The sequence below is a fragment of the Peromyscus californicus genome, unplaced genomic scaffold (genome assembly GCF_007827085.1).
Source record: "Peromyscus californicus insignis strain IS unplaced genomic scaffold, ASM782708v3 Scaffold_18__1_contigs__length_77618521, whole genome shotgun sequence".
Taxonomy (NCBI): Eukaryota; Metazoa; Chordata; class Mammalia; order Rodentia; family Cricetidae; genus Peromyscus; species Peromyscus californicus.
The window spans coordinates 8,543,076-8,558,439 of NW_026294480.1; the positions used below are offsets into that span (position 1 = coordinate 8,543,076).

The 15,364-nt window shown below is 47.4% G+C and overlaps 1 long non-coding RNA gene across 1 annotated transcript; it reads right to left on the reverse strand.

Annotated features, from left to right (window-relative positions):
• Nucleotides 1-11,012: 11,012 nt before the first annotated feature.
• LOC128113211 (uncharacterized) lies at nucleotides 11,013-14,161 on the reverse strand. Its single transcript, XR_008219378.1, has 3 exons — nucleotides 13,847-14,161; nucleotides 11,767-11,981; nucleotides 11,013-11,561 (listed from the first exon to the last, which is right to left on the reverse strand). It is a non-coding gene; the product is annotated as an uncharacterized LOC128113211 (long non-coding RNA).
• Between the last annotated feature and the right edge of the window lie 1,203 nt (nucleotides 14,162-15,364).

Consider the following 15,364-nt stretch of genomic DNA (forward strand, 5'->3'; position numbering starts at 1 on the left):
CCTGGTGGCTACTTCTGGCTCCAAGCACCTGGCGGTACAGGTTTGTAATCCCAGCACTCATGAGGCTGAGGCAGGAGCATCATGAACCAAGAACAATTGGAACTACATGAGGGGTGGCCTCTAACACAATATGACTAATGACCTTAAGACATGTCTTGAAGACATCCAGGGGAAGCCACCAATGAATAGAGAGAAAGGGCCCGTGATGGCAGAGGCAGGGATGGCAATGACCCGGTTGGTGTGTCCATAGGGAACACAGAGGTGTGCCACCGAGGCCGGCCTTGGGGAAGGAGGCTAGGGATGAGGTCTTCCCACTGCAATTCTGCAGGGTCCAGTGTCACTGACATTTGGAATTCTGGTGTCCACTACCCAGCTTGTGATATTGTGTTCTGGCGTCTGCAGGATACACGAGTCAGGGCCGGGAACCTCTGCTTGGTGCCCCCAGCTCAAATAGGCGTATGGGCATGCCATACTAAAAGAAGCAACCCCCTGCCTCGCACTTGGAGAATGATTCTGTTCAGGCTGCGTTTTGCTAGCTGTTTGTTTTAAAACAGACTCTTCCAACTCACCCCACAGGGACCCAGAACAGAAACCATGGCTGAAGGGTCCAAGCCAACTCAGCAGCCTCTTCCTGGGGCAGTGGAAGAAAGGGCCACAGAGCCACAACATGGTTAGTTCCAGTGCCTGGGTGCGGAGCACAGTCCCCATGGCAGTCAATCCCCAGTCCCACCTGCTTGCCAGCCTCCACCCTTCTCACTGGACACCAGCCTCCCCTGCAGCTCACCCCTTGTGCGGTTCCCACACGAGCAGCCTCCCACCCTGGCCGGATGATCTCAATGTGCCGAGGAGAGGCCTCCTCTCTGGCTGCTTAGTGTCCCCTCCGAACTAGAGCGGAGGGAGATTAGGGGTTGCTAATTTGGGACCAGGACTGATGCGCTATAAAAAGCAAGGAGGCTTTGGGATCTGCAAGCCATTTTAGAAATGCATCCCACACACAGAGAGGATGAAGTCAGTGGAATTCGTCTCTCTCCTCACCTTTTCCTCTTTAAAGATCCTCCCAGCATCTTCCCTGAACCCTTCATGCCTTCACTGAGGGCCGTGCCATGGAAGCTCTGGTCAGAGGTGACACTCAGGCCTCTCAATCCAAGGCCAACCAGCACCTTACCTGTCCTTCTGGGAACCTGGGGACCCAGAACCATGGGAGGAAATTGGAAAGGGCTTGAATGGGGGTGGCAAGGAAGTGACAGGCGGAAGGGGGCTGGTCCTAGTGTGATGTCCCCACCCGGAAGAGACACAGTCAGCGGGGCTCTCTAGTGGGACCCCAAGAAAATCACCCTGAGTTCTCACCAAGGGCGTGTTACCAAGCTATGACTTTCAGTGCTCCCAGAGAGAGAGAGAGGGTGGGGCTGGGGCATCATAGATATCTCCTCTCAGTGTCAGAGAAGAGACGTGTAAAGCTGACTTGGCAGGGAACTTCTCTCTGTCCATCAGAGCATCACATGGACTTTGGAGGGACATGAACATCAGACTTTCTGGGGGAAGTTTTTTTGTTTCAGCTCCAGGGCTAGCAGCTTGACCCCTGGCCTTAACAGAGCCAGTTCCAGGTCTTCTGAAGAAAAGCTCGTAACATAGTTTTTTTTTTCTTTTTTCTTTTTTTGTTTTGTATTTTTAAAATTAACCCCCAAACCGTGTTTTCTTTTTTCCTGTCCATCATAGGCTACTTGGAATGGACAGCAAACATTCCTCTCTGGAAGGCTACTAGCTTTAAAGAGACCCCTGTGAGCTCAGTAATAAATCCCGGGAAGTTTGTTTGAGGACATAGTATCTGCTGTGTGGCTACTGAGAGCCGTTATGAAACACACCCAGGACGGCAGGAAGAGAAGCCAGCACTCAGAAGAGACAGCGTTGGCTGATCATATGTCACCACTTGACTCGGCAGGGAGCCCCTGGGCTGGGGACCTCGGTGTGGTACGGCCCACAGCCTCCGATGGCCCTCCTGAGACCTGAGGCTGCTCCTGTTCCTCTCTGACATAAACCCAGGAGGGTCCTGGTTACAGGGTGGGAGCCGGAAGTTGTAGCACCAGGGGCACTCCAGCACAGGCAGATGCTGCGGGGATGTGCTTATCCAATGCTGTTTTATCTTAGGGATAAAGGTAGTATCAGGCTGCCCATTAGCAAACCCAGTCTTAATGGGGAGTGGCGGGCATGACCAGGGTGAGATGCTTGACTCTGTGGAAATCCTATGGCAGCCTACTCTCCTGGTCTCTTACACTGAAGTACAGTCACTTTTGTGCTTTACATACTTTGTAGTATCACACAATACTATACTGTGACAATAAAATATGGGTAGAGATGTAGTTCAGCGACAGAGCATTTCCCCGGCATATGTGAGGCTCTGGGTTCAATTCTCTGCATCATAGAAATGAAACAAAAGAAATCAAATACAAGATATTAATAAAATAGTATGATGTCTATATACCTATCGTATATAATGTTAGTGTATAATGGTTATATGTTTCAATTTATATAGGATAGCATAATTTATGTATTGTGTATGTGTCTATTTCTTTTCTTGTGGCTGTGATAAAATACCCTGATGAAGGTAATTTAAGGGAGAAGAGTTTACTTTGGCTCGTGGTTCCGTATTTCAGAGCATCATGGTAGGGAGTTAGAGTGCCAAGAGCCTTAGGAAGCTGGTCTTGTTACATCCGCAGTCAAGAACAGAGCAACAAATGCACTCAATGTCAGTGCTCCGCTCAGTTTCTCTACTTTCACAGAGCCTAGAATCCCTGTCTAGGGAATGGTGCCACTCACAGTGGGCAATTCTTCCTACCTCAGCTAATACAATCAAGATAACCCCCCACAGACATATCTGGAGAGGTCCATCTCCCAGGTGATTCTAACTATCATCAAGTTGACAATCTACAACAACGTGACAGTATGGTATACTAGTCATTGATTTTCTTAGGTTATAATAATTTATTTAATCCAAAATACTGAGAAGATTATCATTTCGATACATAACCAACATAAACTTATTAGCTAACGATAAGTATTTTTGTTACTAAGCCTTAAAAATTCTCTCTGCATGTTCAGCATCCAGCAGCTTTCTACTTAGAACAACCACATTCCAGGTGAATTGTAGCTCTACATGGAAAGTGACTGCCACTCAAAGTGTAGCCCCAATGCCTCTGACCTCTGACCTCGGGGAGGTGAATGATTCAAAGAATGTTTTCTATCAGAGATGAGAAAACATGCCCTCCCTCCAAGCATCTCTCCTCAGGATCAAGCAGGAAAAATATGTTTTCTTGAGAAACAGCAGGGGCTGTGGAGGGAAGTCTCCAAAGTCAGGTATCACTTCCGCTTGCTACTTCGCAGGGAGCCAATAATAGACTTTCAACCAATGCAATCATGTCGCGAGGCTAATGAAGGTTTTAAAACTCGTCTTATGCTTCAAGCTTTGGAGGATCCTGCTCCCAGCACCCCCCATGACCTCTGACCCTATCACAAGCTCTGGCTCTAGATCTCAAGGATGCAGCTTTTTCTGTAATCATTCCCATCCTCCAGACTTTTTATTTCTTAAGTTTAAATACTTTAGTGTGCCCCAGCCTGACTTCATTATCATTTTGTTTGCCAGCTTTAACTGAGGCTGACCCCACCCTAGCATTTGACCATGTGCTTTTGAGACCATCCCCTTTCCAGCTGGAGGAATTTCCATGAACAAGTGACACCCTTTTGAAGTATGTGTGTGCCTGTGGTCTGTATGAGGATATGTGCACATGAGTGCAGCTGCCCTTAGAGGCTAGGAGAGGGGATCATACCCCCTCAAGCTGGAATTAATGGTGTTGTGAGCTGCCTGATGTGGGTGCTGGGAACTGAACTTGGGTCCTCTGCAAGAGCAACATGAGCTCTTAGCCTCTGAACTGTCTCTCCCCCAGGTGACATCTTAATTTCCACTCACTTCAGCTTCTTGAAATGTGCTTCACAGAACCTTCTGGTGACTGGCATTCTTAACTAAAAAGAGGAGGTCTGCTTCTGATTTTAGAGAAGACATTATTCAGCAAAATCCGTGTGTCACTCACCACGTCCTCCTGAGCCCTGGCAGCCTTCATTGCCTTTGCCTAGGCACTCTGTGAGGCCTGGTGTCGTGATAATTTGAAGGGATGTGGTCTCTTGTCAATCACTGCCTGGTTCATGTGCTGAAGGAACAGAAAACAGGGCATAGCCATCTCTGCCAGGGTTTCTTTCCTTCTCTTTTTTACATAAGTTCTTATGTAATCCAGCACCTGCTCTGTATGGGGCCACTGGAGCCTTCTCTACGTTAACTAAGAGTCCTACACGCACTGTCACAGCCACCCACATTCTCACATCCCTTCTCGCTCACATATAATATATATATATATGACCACAATTCCAGGAACACTCATGTGCACAATCATACTCTAACACTCTCTCTCTCTCTCTCTCTCTCTCTCTCTCTCTCTCTCTCTCTCTCTCTCTCTCTCTCTCTGTTCTCTGTCTCTCTCATACACACATCCCTTCCTCCTGGGGTCTTCTATGAAGGACAGTGTCTGAATATGAATGTGCACAGTGTGTGCATGAGTGTGTGTGTAAAAGAATGTGGGTGTACAAGTGTGGCTGAGTGTGCGTGTTTGAGAAGTGGAGAACACGGGTGTGGAAACACGTGTGTGTGTGTGTGTGTGTGTGTGTGTGTGTGTGTGTGTGTGTGTGTGTGACGACAGCAGGGACCAACACCTTTGGATAATCTCTGAATATTTAGGCCCCTGGCACCTCTGTGAGGGATCAGGCTCCTTTCTAAGGCTTTTTGGGGCCTCTGACCTTGGTGGTGGCATCTGCAGGTGCCCCATACCCCTAGGGTGACTCTGAGCTACACACATCATCTGGGACACCCTGGCACTAAGATGGGAATGAACTTCTTGCTAGAAGAACATGCTGTGCAAGATGGAAAAGGAACAAACAGACGCTCCCACGCCTCCCACACACGGGGCTGCAGCAGGCAGAGGGATGAGTGATGACTGAGTCTTAGGCAGATGTGGGAGCAACCCCAGCCAAGGCTCCGTTGCTCCGAGGCTTAATTAAAGCTCTTCCTTATTATGTTATGTCAGTTTCCTTCCAATGAGTCGCTGCAAGCATCGCTGTAGGATCACTCTGGGCTCCCTACCCCCGACACTAACAAACATTCGTTTAAAAATAGCCCAGTAGAATCCAACCCAGAACAGGGCACATTTGACAATAAGCTTGGAGTGGTTGTATAAAGCATACATATATAGGATTTAAACAGGATGAATGCTGTGCATCCCTTGCGCAGAAAGGATCTCATTGGGATGTGGCTGGGGTTGGGGCGAGTGTAGTCAAGACTTCAGTGGACTCCACTGTACTGAGGAGCCCACCATCCTCACACCCTGAGGTGATCCTGCAATCTCCCTGACCGGGCATCACCCGCTCCTCTGCCTCCTGCAATGCCCACAGCCTCATCTCACAGAACCATCACAGAACCGCCACCATTGCCAGGCCCCGCCGCTAGCCTCAGCCGGCTGCGGGTGGGAGGGTGGGCTCCCAAGCTGGAGACCTCACGTGGTGAGCTGTGAAGCGCTGGCAGAGGGAGCTCCTGCCAGCGTCTTGGTTTTGAGGGTTCATGAGGTAGAAACAGAAATGAAAACTGAGACATCATCCAAGGGCAGAGCAGGGGCTGGAAGAAGAGCCCTGGGTTCACCAGGGTTCCACTAGTGGGATCCGAAGCCTCTGGCTTCTGCAGGCTCCATCACTCATGTGCACACACCTACACACACACACACACACACACACACACACACACACACGCACGCACGCACACGCACACACGCACGCACGCACGCACGTATGCACGCTCTTAAAAAATAATCTTAAAAAGAAAACCCTCCAGCAGTAAGTGTTGGGATGGTCAGTCTATGAACCAGGAGCTCCGGGGACTTCCTGCAAGCTATTCAATCTCATCGCAATAATCCATTTTCTGCTTCACTTGACTACAGTGAGATTTGTTGCCTGCAACCCAGAACCTGGACGAGTTCATCCTTGCTGTACATGTTCACATCCAACATTGAAATACACACAGTAGGGGACTCGGTGTCGTGTTTATTTGCGTTGCAATCATTTCTGAAAGTTGGGCTAAGATGGGCACAGTGCCTGGGCACAGGATCAGGACTAGTGAGGTAAGGTCTGCAGCACGGGTGATGCTCCCTGGGGCTGCCAAGAGGTGAGACCTGTGCATCATCATCATCATCATCATCACCAGAAACAGCATGATGGGAAGGTACAGATGAGTGGAAATCAGTTCTATTACTCATTCCTTTCAAAAGAGACAAATTCTATAAAAGTTAAAGGACTTCCCTTTCCCCACAAATCAAATTCCTCTTTGCTTCCTTTGTCAAGTATTAATATTCTATGAGCATCTGGTTATTTTTGGTTGGGCACCTAAGGCATCCAAATGACTTAGGTTTCTCTACTTCTAGATCCCCCAGTAGGACGATCTCAGAGTTCTTAACACCACCGCCCTTCCCCCAGCCCTTCCACACACAATACACCATATTGTAACATGAATCTTAAAAGGTCTTATTAATAGAAAACCCAGAGTCAGATAATGGGGTGAAAGCTGAAAGATCAGAGAAGCAGAACAGGATTTACCTCTATGAAATCCTCAGTCCTAAGAGAGTGAGTTCCTGTTTCCTCATGCTTTATATCCCTTTCTATGTCCTGCCATCTTACTTCCTGGGATTAAAGATGTGTGTCACCACTGCCTGGTTCTGTTTCTCTCATGTAGCCCAGTGTGGCCTTGAACTCACTGAGATCCAGACGGATCTCTGCCTCCTGAGTGATAGGATTAAAGGTGTGGGCCACCACGGCCTGACCTCTATGTCTAATTCAGTGGCTGTCTCTGTCCTCTGATCTCCAGGTCAGCTTTATTGGGGTATACAGCATGCCACCACATCATATGGTTTCCTTTAATAGTTTTTAAAATTGTGACGTAAAGACACTGTGGGCTCAGCCAAGGTCTATCTACAAGCTGGGCCTGTGGCACAGGCCTCTAATCCCAGCTACAGCCTTGGGAGACTGATGCAGGAGGATTAGAAGTTTAAGGCCTGCCTAGATCCTTTAGTAAGATCCTATCTCAAAGCAAAACTAAGTACTAGGAAGCTGAGACAGAAGGATCACTCTGAGTTGTAGGCCAGCCTGGGCTAATGAGTGAGACGCCGTCTCCAAAAAGAAACCAAAAAAGTGCAGCGTATGCATGTAACCTCTTCATATCCTCTTACGGAACTCAGATCACCTCTAGGTGATTTATAAAACATACCACAGGTCAGTGCTCACAGTGACTGCACTGCATTGCTTAGGGAGCAAGGACCACGGCAAGTGTCTCTATGTGCTCAATGCAGACACCATTTTTTTTCCTGAACAATGTATTTTGATCATTTTCTTTCCCCTCCTCAACTCCTCAGATCCTCCCCACCTCCCTACCCACCCAACTTCATGTTCTCTATCTCTCCTCAAGCCTCAAACAAAAACCAAAACACAAAAATCAAAACAAAACCCTAGTTGTCTAGTTGGGGCCTTGTCTCCCTCATTATATGTGGACTTCATTTAAATTCCTTTCGTATAGCATATATTTTAGGAAGCGTCTAGAGTAGCAGGTTTCTACATGGGTTTTCAAATGGCTGTTAGTGCTGTTTTCCCTCCCCATATGTTGTCCTCTTCCACCCTCTTCCTATCTAATCCTCCAGTCTAGTCTCCCCCTCATCTCTTTATAATGCCAGATTCTATTTCTCCTTCCTTGGAAGACCCCCCTTTCCCTCAAGTTCTCACCAGCTACTTAACCTCCTCTGTGGTTATTTGGATTGAAACACACATCTCTAAGTCTTGAAAGAAACAGTTTATTTTTCAATCTTTTTCATCCACAGGGAGTTGAGTCCTCACTTGGTGTGGAGTGGATCCACATCCCTTGGGTGTGGAGCAGTCTATGCAGGTGAAATGGACTGGTGGCTGGAAAGGGTTCTCACTTCGAAGTCGACTCGACAGCCCTCCACAGTCAGATGTACCAGTCATGCATGACTCAATTATGGTTCACAGAGATTGTAGGCTGGCTCATTTCACTCGGACCACTGTCAGAGCTGAAGTTACATTTTAAGTTTTAATTACTATGCTTAAGAGATCCATGAAACAAAACTGTCTCTGATTTGCAAGTCTCTTGCTCAAGTTCCTGAAATGCTGGAGGCTATTGTTCATGGGAGATAACAAGCCACAAGTTTTCACTCCCCTAAACAAGTTTGTTTGACCTATCTACACCGGATATGCTTGATCAAACGTGGTTGTAGTTTCACAGGTAGGAAATACATCAGGATATACGCTTGCCCCTGACTAGACGTAGGCTGGAGGTACATCAGAATGAATGCTTGTCCCTGATTGGACCTGATGGGAAATGCAGTGAATTATGGGTTTTCCTGCTTAAGCTGCTGCAAACCACGACTCAGGGCCATTTTCCTAGGAGCTTGAGTATGGACCTGGCCAGAGTCCAGTATTAAATTAAAGCTTTCTTCAAATTTGGCTTTAAACTCTGGTAGTGGTCTTATTCTTGGTCAGTGGGATTAACACCACCTTCAGCCCAAGCTGGTTCTTCTTCCTTATTCTTTTTTAACTTAAAAAATATCTCAAGAATTACCCAGTGTATTCTAGAACATTTCCTACCAAATCCCATAAAGCTATCACAGTACACATATGGCCTGTTTCCTATGATATAATTGAAGGGAGCTTAATTAACTGTGTTGCAAGAACATAACCAAATATGCCCGTTTCTGAAGTGGAGCCAGGCCTGATGGCACACACATGCAATTCTAGCTATTTGGGAGGCTGAGGCAGGAGGATGGGGGTGTAAGGTCTGTCTAGGCTACATTGCTTGGTCAAGACTGCACAACTTAGAGACGTTGCAAAATAAAACGATACTACTGATGTACTTGACCAGTTCACAAGACTCCAAGTTCAGTGTCCATTACCATTTGAAAAGAACGGGAGGCTAAAAGACACCATCACTGCTAGTCAAGGGATTTTAGCATTTAGCTAAAATTTATTCCTGGGACACACCCACCTCCTGGCACCAAATTCAGATTCAGCAAAATTCTTCATTTTTTTCAATGTTTTATTTTTGTTGCATGTGGATTCTTTACATGGCAAATACTTTAAACCTAATCTGGCATGAATGACAGAGGGGCTTCCTGGCCCCGGGGAGCTACTGTCAGCCCTGCCTGTAACTCTACTAACCCTTTTGTACCGACAATCTTATCCCAAGCCCTTCTCCCTCTGAGGTCTGATAGAGTCACAGCCTCTTCCCTGTCTCACACAGTGGGAAAGGGTGGGCTTGTTTGCAAGGGCTGGGTAGAAAGGATGGTCAACAGCCTCTGGGTTGCACACTGTGTTTATCGGCAAGGATCATCTGGAGTCCCGGCCCTGCCTAGGCTCCCCAGGGAGGAGGGTGTGAACTCAAATGAAAATCTAGTTAGGCTGAGCAGGGCAAAGGTCAATAGACATTCTCAGCAGGCCACAAAAGGGGACTTCGCAGTGACCTTCAGGAAGTTTTCTTTCACAGAAGGCCAAACTTCAGAAATTCTCCTTGGAGATATTTCCTAGCACAGATGGGATAGTAGGGAAAGTGGGGAGAGTCTGTCGATGAACTTCAAAGTAAGATGACAGCTGGAAATGCGCCCCCATATCAGCCTGGATATGCGTTCAATGAAAGGGTTCCCCCTCCCCCAACAAAATTTATTTAAAGAACATTGTCTTTTAAGTTTTGAAGCTGAAAACATACATAAAAGATAATTTTAGTAACAATTCCCAATATTCATGGCTCAGTGTGGGATCTGAATATGTTAATAAGGGGTGTAGTTGTCTGATATAATACGGTTTATTGAAAAATCATGTTCAGGAGTTGCCAGCTGTCTGCCTTTTCTCCAGGATTCCCTGAATAGGGCGCGTGCCTCACGCAGCAGGTAACGATGTCCTTGGCCCTTTAACAACTGTCTGTAGACCAGTGCTCTCTGGCTTTCAGATCCCTGCTCAGCAAGGCCAGTCATGGGGGCGCTGACAGCTGCTCATACAATTGATTAACACAATCCAGGTTTTGAATGAGAGCACCAAGCCGGATGCAATGTGGACCACAGGTGAGCACTTCCTTTTGGTTTTCCTCACTGTCTCTGCGAAGCCCAGCACTTCTGATGCACAGTCAACCAAGACTCTATTTGTGTGTGTGTGTGTGTGTGTGTGTGTGTGTGTGTGTGTGTGTGTGTGTGTGCGCGCGCGCGTGTGGTGTCCTTTCTTCCTTCCTCCCTCCTGTCCCTGTCCCCCAATTCCCTCCTCCTCTTCTCTTTCTGAAACTTCCTATTTGGTCAAGTTTATTTGAATAATGTTCACGTCACTTCAAAAACATGAGCTTTTGTGATAATCTCCGAGACCCAAGAAAACCACACTTTCCCCCACAATCCATTATCTGGGGCCACAGCACTTTGTGGAGCTCCTCCGTGTAGTTAACTCTAACAGTTCCCATAACTATAGTAATTTGGGCCCCAGAACTGAAATGACTCATGTGTCTAGTCCCTTGCCCTCCTGCTCCATGGGCCCCAGCAATGGCCAACTGGGAAAGATGCTTGCGGACCATCTAATGTCTAACTGACTGTTTGTTGGTTACCCCTAGCAATGGCAAAACTTGGGGTGAAAGGGAAACTTCAATCCCCTTTCTGCTTCTGCCTATAAGCACCCCAGCTTGTGAGCACACAGTGGGCTCTGAATTTTAGGGACCCCCTCAGCAAGGTTTCCCCCAAATAAAGGCTAGGATTATCCTGTCAACTGCTCTCTAGTCTCTTTTCCCTTCTTGATGAGGATTCACAGTTTCTCTGTCTCTATCTCTGTTGTTGTCTCTGTATCTCTGTTTCTCTATCTCTGTCTCTGTCACTGTGTGTGTGTGTGTGTGTGTGTGTGTGTGTGTGTGTGTGTGTATGTATGTGCGTGTGTGTGACATGGTAGTGGTGGTCCTGGGGTTCAGACCTATGCCCTTGCCATGCCCAGCAGGCCCTTCTCCACTAAGCCATATCCCAAGTCCCTCTTTTCCAAAAAACTTCTGGGCTTTGGTGCCTAAACAAATTCAATGCTCAGTTTCCTTATTGTTTTTTTCATACTAAATAACAGAAAAGGAAGAGGAGTGATTCAATCTTTTGCAAGACCCAAAGCTTCCTGTGGCAAGATAACTGACCAAATAATTATTCGATTGAAAATCTGGACTGGCTAAACACCTGTTCCAGTTTTCCATCTGATCCCTCTCCAAAGGACTTTGACAGTTGTCAGAACGCAGATTTTCACAGAGTTCCTCTGCCAAGACAAATGGCGGCTTTGGTTGTTGGAAACTTGGTGCCAGGAAACAGTTGAATCAAGTAGTACCTTCTACACTTTGCAGGTGACTGATCTCATATTCCAGTTCTGTCTGACCTCACATGCTGCCGAGAACGCACGTCTTCAGGAAATACAAACTATAAACACACAAAAATTCTTAAAATATTTTGACTCAAGTATTACTTAAATCAAGAATTTCTGGCATAATTACACACCATACACTACGATAATCTATCCTTTTGCATGAATCCATATATGACAAGAAACAGTGTCAAAAATTTTTGATGCTGTCTTCAACACCCTCCTCATGTTAATTTTTTCCCCAGTGCTATAACAAAATACCTGATGCCAAGTATTTATCAATAAAAGAAGTTTGGGGCTGGAGATGTAGCTGTTGGCAGATTTTCTGGTGTGCAAGAGGCACAGCTGGGGATGGTGGTCACACTTGTATTCCCATGACTCAGGAGGAAGAAGCAGGAGCTTCCAAAGCTCGAGGTCAAGGTTATTTACTCTCTGTTACAGAGAAGTCTGTAGTCAACTTGAGATACCTAACAACTCTAAGAGCAACAACAAAACAAAAACCAATAAATTAAAAGAAGGGAGGTTTGGGTAGATGGTACAGCTTGGTGGTAGAGTGTAGGGGTGTGGTGCCTGGGTTGGCTCCCCAGAAACACACACACACACACACACACTCACGCACGCACGCACGCACACACACATTTGGATTTGGTTCACAGCATATACATGGGCATCAGTGTGGCTCTGTTAGGAACTGAATAGTGGACGGTATCAAGATGATGGGGGATCACTTGAGGGAAAGAGACCACACCACAGACTGGAAGTCATCCAGCTGCTGAGCAGCATGTCGGCTCTTTATAACAAAAGAGGATGAGAACTAACTGGGGTCCGTGAGGACAACTTCACTCCCTCGAAGGGAGATGCTCCCACGACTCCTCTGGACTCTGCCTCATCCCAACATCTCCGCAATGGGACCAAGCCTTTGTGAGACACTCACAAACCCCACCATCACCCCTGTTCTCTTGTCCTCTCTGAGAAGATCATGAAGATGGTCAGATGCTGGGTCCTACATTTGTGGAATCGTGACAACCTGACGCTAGTTCAACTTGGAGTTTTCAGCATAGCAGCTGTATGGAACGGATGTGCATTCTTCCCCGGAAAGGGCTTGGAATTGCCATCTCTCAATGGGCTGAGCATGAAATGGCACTCCCTCACGGGGCTGGGAACTGCAGCAGTGAACCAGGACTCAGAAGTGAGCAAGTAGGTTAAAGGGCATTTTCACTGTGTTTATCTTACCGTGGGTGCAGAGGAGCATGGTGACCCCACCGTAAACGGAGGGGCATGTGTGTACATTAGTTAGCTAGGGATACTGACTATGCTTCATCAAATTTCTCTTGCTTGTTGTCCATACTCTAGCTTGCCCCCTCCACACAGGACGTAAGGAAGAAGGCGCATTTAGGACGTAACAGCCTGGCAGTGAGTCTCGTGGAAACAAGAGTTAGTCTGTGAATCTCAGTAATGCTGCTTTTCCAAGAAGGAAGTGAAACCAAAAGGTGAACATCTCTCAGGTTATGAATGAAGGTGCTTATTAATGTATAATTGTGAGGCATTTATTTGGAATGTGGATTCGTGTCTCCATCAAACAGTTACAAGCCATGGCTCACCAACCTCCCACATACAAGTGAGTTAAGTTTGGAAGTCAACGGACTCAGGATATGTACACACTCCTGAGAGAAAACCCGGCAGTTTGAATGCTGGGGACAGGGAACCCTACTGTGCCTCAGTAAAACTCTGCTTTGGGGGTAAGTTATGTGCTTCCTTACCACAGCAGAAAGGCCTGGTTACCTGACTCCAGGCCCTCAGCCTCATTTCTGAGCTATTTCAGATCTCAGTGAATAATGGGTAATTGTCAGTTTCCCGGGTTACCATACCACAGTGCCAGAAACGATGTTAGATCCCAGATACTACCCATCTCCCAGCTTCAGAGATCACGTGTTTTCTGAAGGCTGAAGGGAGGACCCTCCTCACTCCTCTAACTCCCAGCACACACTCTTGCTGGGAAGCATCACTCTAGCCCTGGGCTGTGTTGGTGAGGGTGTCTGCTGCTGTGATAAACACCATGACCAAAAGCAACTTGGGGAGGAAAGGGTTTCTTTGAAAGCTTGTAGTCCGTCATGCAGGGAGGTCAGGGCAGGCATGCAAGGCAAGCACGTGGAGGCAGGAGCTGATGCAGAGGTCATGGAGGAGTGCCATTTACCAGCTTACTGGCTTGCTTCTCAAGGCTTGCTCAGTCTGCTTTTTGATACTACCCAGGACCACCTGCCCAGAGATGGCACTGCCCACAGTGAGCTGGGCCCACCCACGTCCATCATTAACCAAGAGAATGTCTCGCAGACTCGCTTACAGACAGGTCTTATGGGGTATTTTCTCAGGTGGGAGTCCCTCTCCCCAAATGACTCCAGCGTGTGTCAAGTTGACGTAATGCTAAGCAGGGCCAGGACCTTCTTCTCCACTATGTAAGCATCTGTGTGACTGTGTCCAAATGGTCCTCTTCTTGTGAAGACACCAGTAACAGCAGGTTTAGGGCCTATCCCAGCCCAATCCGCCTTAACCTCAATATAGAAAGGGATGTTAAAGAAGGGAATGGAGCCAGGGCACTGTCAATTCAGGCAGGAAGGACAGATGACTTTGCTACCTCATTTGTTTGCTTATTCTCCCTTCCCTTCCCTTCCTCCCTTCTTCCCTTCTTTCCTTCCCTCCCCTCTCCTTCCCCTCCCCTCCTCTCTCCTTCCCTTCCTCCTCTCCCCTGTACCCAGGCTTCACAGGTCTGTTTCCTCATGGAGTAGCTTCACTTTGCCTCTCCAGTTTCCTTCCGACTCTGGATGCTGTTTCCTGAGGGCTCCTGTTTCCCTCAGGGGCATCTTCATCCCCAGTGCTGTTCTCTGTGCTAAATGCACTGCAGGAAGTCTGTGGGACACAGGGAGTGGGATTCCTAATCTGATATCTGGTTTGAGAAAGTTGAGAGAGGAAATGCCATGGGTCACAATTACAGCTCAGACACGGAGGAATGACTAGGTGGTCCCATCACAGTTCAGGGAACCCTCTCTGCAAGGGTCAGGGACCTGGAGGAGGTCCTTCTGAACTGCTAGGTGGGATGGAGGCACCATGTTCCCCAGAGGCTGGGGATGTAGGGCGAACAGTATGATGGGGGTCCACGGTGGCTCTTGGAAGGGCAGGCCTCTAGCCATGGAGACTGAAGGAGTTCAGAGTGGGAAGGAGCTTGGCTAAGTACAGCTTAACTGCCCAGATGTTTACTGAGTACTAATTAGTAACAGCTACTAATCCAGTGCTTAGTGAATTATGGGTTTCACCCTTTACATGCTTTGTCCTTCTCAGCCTCCTTTGACAGTTCTGAAAGTAGAGACAGGCATGAAAGACTAAGCTTTTAAAGCTGACTGGAAGTGTCACATACTTCAGAAAAGCCACCAGTGCATAGATTGACAGTTATCATCCTGAGCTCAGCTGCATGACTGCTGCTCAACAAATCACACATTCTCAGGGTTCCCTAAACATCCCGATCCCTGTCCCAGTCACTTCTACCTCCTCTGAGGTAGACACTATTGGATTACTAATACTAGGTATTAGTAATCAGAACTCTGATTGAGTCCCTAAATGTTATACTAATGAAATCATGCATCACGTGACTTTCTGTGCTTGGCTTTTTTGGGGATAAACTTAGGATGGTGGCATCCATTCACACTGTGTGCGGCAGGGCTCATCCATTTCACTGCTTCATAGTGCTCCACTGTATGAATAGGCCACCACTACCTCACGTAGCCAATGGTTAAGAAAACATTTGTTCTCTCTCCCCAACCACACTCCTCACCACCACATGATGGCACTTCCATGACTATTCCAGTTC